The sequence below is a fragment of the Arachis ipaensis genome, chromosome B6, assembly GCF_059453495.1.
Source record: "Arachis ipaensis isolate K30076 ecotype BB chromosome B6, ASM5945349v1, whole genome shotgun sequence".
NCBI lineage: Eukaryota > Viridiplantae > Streptophyta > Magnoliopsida > Fabales > Fabaceae > Arachis > Arachis ipaensis.
This window is the reverse complement of record NC_142441.1, coordinates 52553937-52564649: the sequence shown is the minus strand read 5'-3', so window position 1 is coordinate 52564649 and position 10713 is coordinate 52553937. Positions and strand designations below refer to the sequence as shown.

The 10713-nt window shown below is 40.6% G+C and overlaps 1 non-coding gene across 1 annotated transcript; it reads right to left on the bottom strand.

Moving 5' to 3' along the window:
* Positions 1-1269: 1269 nt before the first annotated feature.
* Positions 1270-1373, bottom strand: LOC148555582 (small nucleolar RNA R71). The gene has a single exon (XR_015887479.1). It is a non-coding gene; the product is annotated as a small nucleolar RNA R71 (small nucleolar RNA).
* Between the last annotated feature and the right edge of the window lie 9340 nt (positions 1374-10713).

Below are 10713 nucleotides of genomic sequence, written 5' to 3'. Positions count from 1 at the left end.
ATAATGATGAGTGTCACGGATCATCACATTCATCAGGTTGAAGTGCGAGTGAATATCTTAGAATAGAAACAAGCGTGATAGAAATGAAAACAGTAGTAATTGCATTAATTCATTGAGACACAACAGAGATCCTCACCCCCAACCATGGGGTTTAGAGACTCATGCCGTCAGAAATACAATATGAAATGTGTAAAGTGTCATGAGGTGTGTAAATACCATAGCAAAAGGTCCTATTTATAGAAAACTAGTAGCCTAAGGTTTATAGAAATGAGTAAATGATGCAGAATCCACTTCCGGGCCCACTTGGTGTATGCTTGGGCTAAGCATTGAAACTTTCACATGTAGAGACTTTTCTTAGAGTTAAACGCCAGCTTTTGTGCCAGTTTGGGCATTTAACTCCAGCTTTTATGCCAGTTCTGATGTTTTGACGCCAGAATTTTTATGCTGACTTGGAACACCGGTTTGGGCTATCAAATCTCGGGCAAAGTATGGACTATTATCTATTGCTGGAAAGCCTAGGATGTCTACTTTCCAACGCAATTGAGAGCGCACCAATTGGGCTTCTGTAGCTCCAGAAAATCCACTTCGAGTGTAGGGAGGTCAGAATCCAACAGCATCTGCAGTCCTTTTTCAGCCTCTGAATCAGATTTTTGCTCAGGTCCCTCAATTTCAGCCAGAAAATACCTGAAATCATAGAAAAACACACAAAATAATTATAAAGTCAAGAAATGTGATTTTTATTTAAAAATAAATAAAAATATAATAAAAACTAACTAAAACATACTAAAAACTACCTAAAAACAATGCCAAAAAGCGTATAAATTATCCGCTCATCAACCTGACAGAAATTTTCGAAAAAGAAGAAGACATGGCCGAACCTAATAACAACGGTGGAGATGCAAGGAAGATGCGTGGTGACTTTATTGCACCCTCTTCTGACTTCTGTGGAAGGAGCATCTCAATTCCTGCAATTGGAGCAAACAACTTTGAGCTTAAGCCTCAATTAGTTTCTCTAATGCAGCAGAATTGCAAGTTTCATAGGCTTCCATTTGAAGACTCTCATTAGTTCTTAGCTGAATTCTTGTAAATCTGTGACACTGTTAAGACCAATGGGTTAATCCTGAGGTCTACAGACTTATACTTTTCCCCTTTGCTGTAAGAGACAGAGCTAGGACATGGTTGGACTCACAACCTAAAGAAAGCCTGAACTCTTGGGAAAAGTTGGTCAATGCCTTCTTAGCCAAATTCTTTCCACCTCAAAAATTGAGCAAGCTTAGAGTGGAAGTCCAAACTTTGAGACAGAAGGAAGGTGAATCCCTCTATGAAGCTTGGGAAAGATACAAGTAATTGATCAAAAGGTGTCCTTCTGACATATTTTCTGAATGGAGCATCATATGTATATTATATGATGGTCTGTCTGAATTGTCCAAGATGTCATTGGACCACTCTGCTGGAGGATCTCTTCATCTGAAGAAGACACCTACAGAAGCCCAGGAACTCATTGAAATCGTTGCAAATAACCAGTTCATGTACACTTCTAAAAGAAACCCTATGAATAATGGGACAACTCAGAAGAAAGGAGTTATTGAGATTGATACTCTGAATGCTATATTAACTCAGAATAAAATATTGACTCAGCAAGTCAATATGATTTCTCAGAGTCTGACTGAAATGCAAGCTGCATCAGGTAGTACTAAAGAAGCCTCCCCTGAAGGAGAAGCTTATGACCCTGAGAATCCTGCAATGGAAGAGGTGAATTACATGGGAGAATCCTATGGAAACACCTATAATTCCTCATGGAGGAATCATCCAAATTTCTCATGGAAGGATCAACAGAAGACTAATCAAGGCTTCAATAATAATAATGGTAGGAGAAATAGGTTTGGCAATAGCAAGCTTTTTCCATCATCTTCTGAGCAACAGACAGAGAATTCTAAGCAGAGCCTCTCTGACTTAGCAACCATAGTCTCTGATCTATCTAAGACCACTCTTAGTTTCATGACTGAAACAAGGTCCTCCATCAGAAATTTGGAGGCACAAGTGGGTCAACTGAGTAAAATAGTGGCCAAAACTCCTCCTAGTAGTCTCCCAATAAATACAGAAAGAATCCAAAAAGAGAGTGCAAGGCTATCAATATACCCAACATGGCCGAACCTGGAGAGAGTCAAAAGGCAGTGATTTCCAGTGAGAAAGACCTCAATGGACGTCCACAGGCCACTAAGGAGTTCCCTAATGAGGAACCAAAGGAATCTGAGGCTCATACAGAGACCATAGAGATTCCACTGAACTTACGGTTGCCATTTATGAGCTTTGATGAGTATTCTTCCTATGAAGATGATGAAGATATTATTGAAGAGCAAGTTGCTCAGTATCTAGGAACAATCATGAAGCTGAAGGCCAAGTTATTTGGTAATGAGAGTTGGGAGGATGAGCCTCCATTGCTCATCAATGAACTGAATGCTTTGGTTCAACTGAAATTACCTCAGAAGAAACCAGATCCTGGAAAGTTCTTAATACCTTGCATCAGAGGCACCATGCCCTTTAAAAAGGCTCTGTGTGACCTTGGTTCAAGTATAAACCTCATGCCACTCTTTGAAATGGAGAAACTAGGGATCTTTGAGGTAAAAGCTGCTAAATTCGCACTAGAATTAGCAGACAAATCAAGGAAACATGCTTATAGAGTTGTAGAGGATGTATTAGTAAATGTTGAAGGCCTGTACATCCCTGTTGATTTTATAATCCTAGACACTGGAAGGGATGAGGATGAATCCATTATCCTTGGAAGACCCTTCTTAGCCACAGCAAAAGCTGTGATTGATGTGGACAGAGGAGAGTTGGTCCTTCAATTGAATGAGGACTACCTTGTGTTTAAAGCTCAAGGATCTTCCTCTGTAACCATAGAGAGGAAGCATGAAAAGTATCTCTCAATACAGAGTCAAATAGAGTCCACACACACAACTTTTAAGTTTGGTGTTGGGAGGCCAACATCAAGCTCCGAGTCTCTATGAAGCTCTCTAAGAGCTCACTATCAAGCTATTGATATTAAAGAAGCGCTTTTTGGGAGGCAACCTAATGTTATTTAATTATATTTATTTATTTTCTATTGTTATTTTATGTTTTCTTTAGGTTGATGATCATGTGAAGTCATAAAAACAACTGCAAAATTAAAGCAGAATGAAAAACAGCATCAAAAATAGTACACCTTGGAGGACAGACTTGCTGGCATTTAAACGCCAGTAAGGATAGCAGAATGGGCGTTCAACCCCCAACCTGGCAGCATTCTGGGCGTTAAACGCCAGAATGGGTAGCACTCTGGGCGTTTAACACCAGAAAGGGCTGTCTGGCATCTGGCTGGCATTAAACACCAAAAATGGGCAGTAGACTGGCGTTTAACTCTAGGAAAGGTAGTAGAGCTGGCGTTTAACGCCAGAAATGGGCAGCAGACTGGCGTTTAACGCCAGGAAAGGTAGCAGAGCTGGCGTTAAATGCCAGGATTGGCACACAATGGGCGTTTGAACGCCAAAATGGTGTAGGGAGCAGAAATCCTTGGCACCTCAAGATCTGTGGACCCCACAAGATCCCCACCTACCCCACCTCTTCTTCTCTCCTCTTCACACCTTTCCATAACACTCTTCCCCAAATACCCTTGACGAATCCCATCAATAACTCTTCCCCAAATACCCTTCACATATCAAATCCTAACTTCTTACCTATATTCTCTTCACCACTCACATCCATCCATCATAAACCCCACCTACCTCACCATTCGAATTCAAACCATTTCCCTCCCAAACCCACCCATTCATGACCGAATTCCCTCTCTCTCTTACCCTATAAAGACCCCTCTTTACTACCTTCAATATCACATATCATACACACTAGTACCCCCTTGGCCGAAACCAATACTACCCTCCATCTCCTCCATTTCTTCTTCTTCTACTTCTTTCTTTCTTCTTTTGCTCGAGAACGAGTAAACCTTTTAAGTTTGGTGTGGAAAAAGCTCTGCTTTTCTATTTTTCCATAACCACTAATGGCACCTAAGGCCGGAGAAACCTCTAGAAAGAGGAAAGGGAAGGCAATTGCTTCCACATCCGAGTCATGGGAGATGGAGAGATTCATCTCAAAGGTCCATCAAGACCACTTCTATGAAGTTGTGGCCAAGAAAAAGGTGATCCCTGAGGTCCTCTTCAAGCTCAAAAAGAGTGAATATCCGGAGATACGACATGAGATTCAAAGAAGAGGTTGGAAAACTCTCACCAACCCCATTCAACAAGTCAGAATCTTAATGGTTCAAGAGTTCTATGATAATGCATGGATCACTAAGAACCATGACCAAGGTGTGAACCCGAACCCAAAGAATTGGCTCACAATGGTTCGGGGAAATTACTTGGATTTCAGTCCAGATAATGTGAGGCTAGCATTCAACTTGCCAATGATGTAAGGAGATCCTCACCCTTTCACTAGAAGGGTCAACTTTGATCAAAGGTTGGACCAAGTTCTCATGGACATCTGTATGGAAGGAGCTCAATGGAAGAGAGACTCAAGAGGCAGGCCGGTTCAATTAAGAAGGCTTGACCTCAAGCCCGTGGCTAGGGGATGGTTGGAGTTCATCCAATGCTCTATCATTCCTACTAGCAACCGGTCTGAAGTTATGATAGACTGGGCTATCATGATCCATAGCATCATGAATGGAGAGGAAGTAGAAGTACATGAGATCATATCCCTAGAACTCTACAAGGTGTCAGATAAGCCCTCTACTTTGGCAAGGTTAGCCTTCCCTCATCTCATCTGTACCCTATGCAATTCAGCTGGAATTGTCATAGAGGAAGACATCCTCATTAAAGAGGACAAGAGAAGGATGGAGCAAACAAGAGAGCCCACTCATGGACCTCAACAAGAGCATGAGGAAATTTCTCATCAAGAAATCCCTGAGATGCCTCAAGGGATGCACTTTCCTCCACAAAACTATTGGGAGCAAATCAACACCTCCTTAGGAGAATTGAGTTCCAACATGGGGCAACTAAGGATGGTGCACCAAGAGCACTCCATTATCCTCCATGAAATTAGAGAAGACCAAAAGGCCATGAGAGTGGAGCAACAAAGGCAAGGAAGAGACGTAGAGGAGCTCAAGCACTCCATAAGATCTTCAAGAGGAAGAACTAGCCGCCATCACTAAGGTGGACCCGTTCTTTAATTTCCTTGTTCTTTATTTTCTATTTTTCGTTTCCTATGCTTTATGTTTTATCTATATTTGTGTCTTCATTACATGATCATTAGTGTCTAGTGTCTATATCTTAAAGCTATGAATGTCCTATGAATCCATCACCTTTCTTAAATGAAAAATGTTTTTAATTGCAAAAGAACTAGAAATGCATGATTTCAAATTCTATCTTGAAATTAGTTTGATTATTTTGATGTGGTAGCAATACCTTTTGTTTTCTGAATGAATGCTTGAACAATGCATATTTTTTAATTTGTTGTTTATGAATGTTAAAATTGTTGACTCTTGATAGAATAATGAAAAAGGAGAAATGTTGTTGATAATCTTGTTTTGTGAGTCACTATTATGATTGTTTTGTGAGTCTCTATTACTGTGATATACTGCTGTGGAAATTGTTCTTGGCTATTTTAAACATTTTTCAGTCGAAGATGTATGCCATGATTAAGGGGGAGGGAATTGCTAACATTGAGGGGGAGTAATACACGCTTTGGACGGTCATCAAAGGGAAGTGCTCTCAACCCATTTCAATTAATTTTAAATTCTACTATCCTCTTTTATCATGTTTATCATCAAGGGAGAGATTGTTAAGCCTATTTTGATTTTGGGCTAACTTTTGATGACAAACATTATTTGGGTCAAAAGCCCAATTGTGGTTTAATATGTGTTTTGAGTTATGCAGGCCCAAGTGTTCAAGTTCATGTTGCAGCCCAAGCTAGCATAGCTTCAGCTAATTAACATACTACAGATCCAACACCTTAGTCCATAGTGTATCAGCTCCATGTATTTGAATGAGTAATCAAATAAGCCAAGAGAGAGAGCACCGAATGGTACTGGAGGGAAACAAAAATAAGAAAAAGCAAGAAGGTCATTTGGCATCACTCAAGGAAAGCTGTAATACCAAGACAAAACACAAAGACAGCTGGGGACACTCTCACTGCAAGGACATTAGTAAAGCTGAATTCAGATAGTGGGAGAGCAAAACACAAAAATTATAAGAATGCAGAAGCAAGGAGCAGCTCTTCGTATAGCAGAGATAATGGAGCAGAAGGAAAAAGGAATGCATGCCCAGGAAGAAAGCAAAGCAAAGGACCACAGAGGTGGTGAACGGGCTCCTCATCAAGCAGAGGTAGTGGAGCAACATGAAGAAAGACTACATGCCAGCAGTGACAGCTTGATGAGGGAAAATCGATTCCACACAAACTAACCGGCAAGTGTACCAGGTCGCATCAAGTAGTAAAACTCACGAAAGTGAGGTCGATCCCACAGGGATTGATGGATTAAGCAACTTTAGTTTGGTGATTAGTCTAGTTAAGCTAATATTGATGAATTGAGTGAAATTGGATTGATAGAAAATAAATTTGCAAGAAATCTAAAGTGTAGAATGTAAAGAGCTTGAAAAGTAAATGGCAAGAAGCTTAAATAACTGAAACTTAAAGTGCAATAAATTAAGAGAATTGAATCTTAAATTGAAAGGAATGTAAATAACTGAATCTCAAAGTGCATGAAAGTAAAGGTGCAGAAATTTAAAAGGCACGAAAACTTAAATTGCATGAATTGTAAGGGGAATTGGGTGCAGGAAACTAAAACAGAAATGGATAATGTAAATTACAGTGAAATAGGAGAGATCTAAGTTGAAGAGATTCAAGGAAAGTGATTCATCAAGGATTGGAGATATCATAATCCTTCATGAATCAAATGGATCTCAACTCCTTTATCAATCATATGGGTAAATCTATAGCAGATTGAAATTGATTGGATCCCAATTCCTTGATAATCTAATCTCTCTAATCACAATCAATCTTGCCAATTCCTTGATCCAATTGACATGAGAAGAGGTTATGTGCATTTCTCTCATCCATAAGCCACACTAACTCTCAGGATCTCAACTACTCCCGAATAGTGTTGATCAAGAGAGTAGTGAAGGATAGAGCTCTAATTCTAATGTAAGTGATTTCCCTTCTGAGGCTCACACCCACATTCAACTGAATTAAACCCCCTTACAGAATGAGTAATTCTCAATCAAAACAGAAGATATCCTATAGCTACCCAATTTAATTGAAAAGAAGAAGAATTTCATTGATTCACGGAGATTACAATAGAGTTCCTCCCCCTAATAAATTTTGGGGTTTAGTTCATCATTACTCTAATACAGAACAGAAAACATAAAGTGCAGAACATGAAAAACAGAAGGAAAATACAATGAAATTTTAGTGCAGAGTTTCCCAATTTGGGTCCCTCCCTTTCTAGCCTTTCCGATCTGCTAGCTAAAAACTCCATAATGAAATCAAATTCTCTTCTATTTATAGACTCTCCAATTCAGTCTTCAAGTAATTGGATTGGGCTTTTTTGCCTTCGTTGATGCAGGTCATAATGGGTCCATATTGGTACTTCAATGCAGCTTTAGGAGAACGTAGCATTCTCAAATATAGCGCAACGCTCATTCATCGACGCGAAGGCGTCTCCTGCGCGTGCGCGTCCTTGCTCGCTGATAAACCACTATTTTATGGTTTATATTGTGCTCAATTGAGTGATTTTTATCAAGTCTTTGCACACTTATTCATACTAATCGCATGTTTTACATTTTCCTTCCTGATTTTGTGCTATGATTGAAACCATGTTTCTTTGACCTTAACTTTATTAATTTTAATCCTCCCTTTATACCATTCGATGCCGTGATATATGTGTTAAGTGATTTCAGAGATTACAGGGCAGGAATGGCTCAGAGGATGGAAAGGAAGCATGCAAAAGTGGAAGGAATACAAGAAGTTGAAGGAACTGCTAAGTTGTCCAGCCTGACCTCTTCGCACTCAAATGGTCATAACTTGAGCTACAGAGGTCCAAATGAGGCGGTTCCAGTTGTGTTGGAAAGCTAACTTGAGAAGACGACCCGAGGTTTAAATACTTCAGTTATAAATTTTATTGGGTTTTGTTACTTGTGACAACAAAATTTTTGTACGAAAGGATTCTCTGTTGGTTTAGAAACTATACTTATAACGCGATTATTTTTATAAAAATTTCTTTACTAGCAAGAATCTAATCGTCAAAATGGCGCCGTTGCCGGGGAATTGCAAACGTGTGCCTTATTATTGATTATTGTAAATATTTTATTTTGCTTGTTTATTTGCTTTTATTTTTGTTTTTAATTTTTATTAGCTACTATGAGTTCTCACCCCCGTCGCTTTGAGTTTGGTTCTAATGTTGTTGAAAGGAATGGAAGCTATAACAGGAACATGCATCAAGGTCGAAACAATCAAAGATGGAAGGAGCCACAAGGATCTGATCAACCTTTTCGGCAACAACACCTTCCAAGATACCATGGACAATGACCATCCTACAATGCATGCCAAGACAATAGTTATGGTTGACCCTTTCATGACAAACTACCTCCACCAAATTACTATGGTCAGGAGCTATTCCGAGATGCATACCAAGATGATAGATATGGTAGACCCCCTTGTAGTTACCAGCAAGCCCCATCATATGCCAATGAACCACCTCCTCAACATAGCTTTGAACCACCATACTCACAAGCCACCTACAACCATTCACCTCCATTAGACCCTAACCCTTACCCACCCTAATTCCAATCCAATTACCCCCAAGAACCACCACTTCCATATACACCATGTCCATATCCATCGACCCAAGAATCACAGGCTCGCCTCAAGGAAACAGTAGATCAATTTCATGCAACCCTTCATCAACTGGAGCAAGTAATAAATCGATTACCTTCCAGACGTTCGGACACTCAAGGAACCCCATGACTTCATGTGGAGAATCTAATGAAGAACGTAGCATGAAGGAGACACTAGAAGCTCCGGTGGACAATAAGGAGCATGACTTTGCATTGGAACAAGTAGAGGAAGCCGAGATTATCAAAGAAGAAGAACTGGTCGAAGACTTAGGAGATGCAGAATGTCCATGGGAAAGCCCAGTCATAGAGCCCCCTTCTAAGGAGTTTGAATTTGATGTTGAGGAGGGTGTAAAACCTCCAAGGCATATCATGGTTGAAAACTTTGAAAGGGATGATCAAGAGATGGATTCAATCATTGATGAATTCTTATCTACATTTGAATCCTCTCCCATTAGACTTGACATGGAGATTAAAGAAGAAGAAGCACAACCTCCCATGCCCTTGGTGAACAATGAAGAAGAGATCGAATTGGAAGAAAGCTACCAAGAGGAAGAGGTTGATATTGAAGAAGCTTGTAAAAAGGTGGAAGTTGTTAAGGAAGAGCTCAAGGGAATGGAGCTAGAAATCACCTTGCCAATGTTGTTGGAGACCTCTCCCCCAAAGCCATCACCATCCATCCCTTCATTCAAGTGGGTAAATCTTTCATCTCTAAGCTTAATTAGCGCACTTGAATATGCTTTGCTCGAGACGGATGGGCAACTTAGAGCTCTTTGTGGCTATAAGAGCAAGCGGGAGATGGTTAGTAATCGGAATTGTCATGCAAGGTTCAATATGGTTGCATGCTCCAAATTGAAGTATAAGGGTTGGTATAATTCTCAAATGAATGGGTCTAGGAAATTGTTTGGATGTCTCCGTGAGAATTTCGACTGTTCACCACCCACGTGGAAAAATGATGATCAACAAGAAGATGGGTGCAAAAGCAAGGTTTGGAACCCCGGAATTCATTCCAGCAATCAACACTCTTGGGGCCTTGTCACTTGCTTTAACTTGCTTGAAGGCTTTATTCAACTAGTGTGGGATCCCAGAGGCTATTTGAATTGCAAACATTGGTGGAGATTCCTAGATGAGTTCAAGCATAAGCCACCATGACAGGGAGCTCACCAAATGTCCAACTTAAGGACTTTAACTAAAAGTGCTAGGTGGGAGACAACCCACCATGGTATGATCATTCCGTTTCAGTCTTAGTTTTATTTTACTTTATTCTATTTAATTTTTTTTAATGACTCTTCTCATAATATCTGCATATAGTTGCATTAAAAAAATGCACGCGACGCGTAAGCATCGCTGACGCGTCCGCGTCACAGGTGCGTTCTGAAGAAAAGAGAAGTGAACAGAAAGTCACGCGAAAGCGTGGCTGGAGGCGTGCCTTAGGCACAAATATGCCCACGTGACCGCGTCAATGACGCGTCCGCGTAATTTTAAAAAATAAGTGCCTCCCACGCGAACGTGTGGCCCTACAAAATCGACGTAAAGAGGTGTTTGGCAGTAAGTTATGATGGAGCTGGGTTGGACTCGTGCTAGAAGCACAAGCCCTCCCACGTGAACGCGTGCCCCACGCGTCCGCGTCGTTTTTCAAAGTATGGCCATTCACGCGATCGCGTCACCCACGCGCATGCGTCACCATGACTTTTGGCAAAATGCATTTAAAACAGAGAGTTGTGTGTACGCGAGGCTACACTCGTGCCACTAGCACAAATCAAGTCACGCGTCCGCATGCCCCACGCGTTCGCGTCATTTGAGAATATCGCCAACCACACAAACGCATTGATGACAAGTCATCTTAGCCTAGTTTCACTAG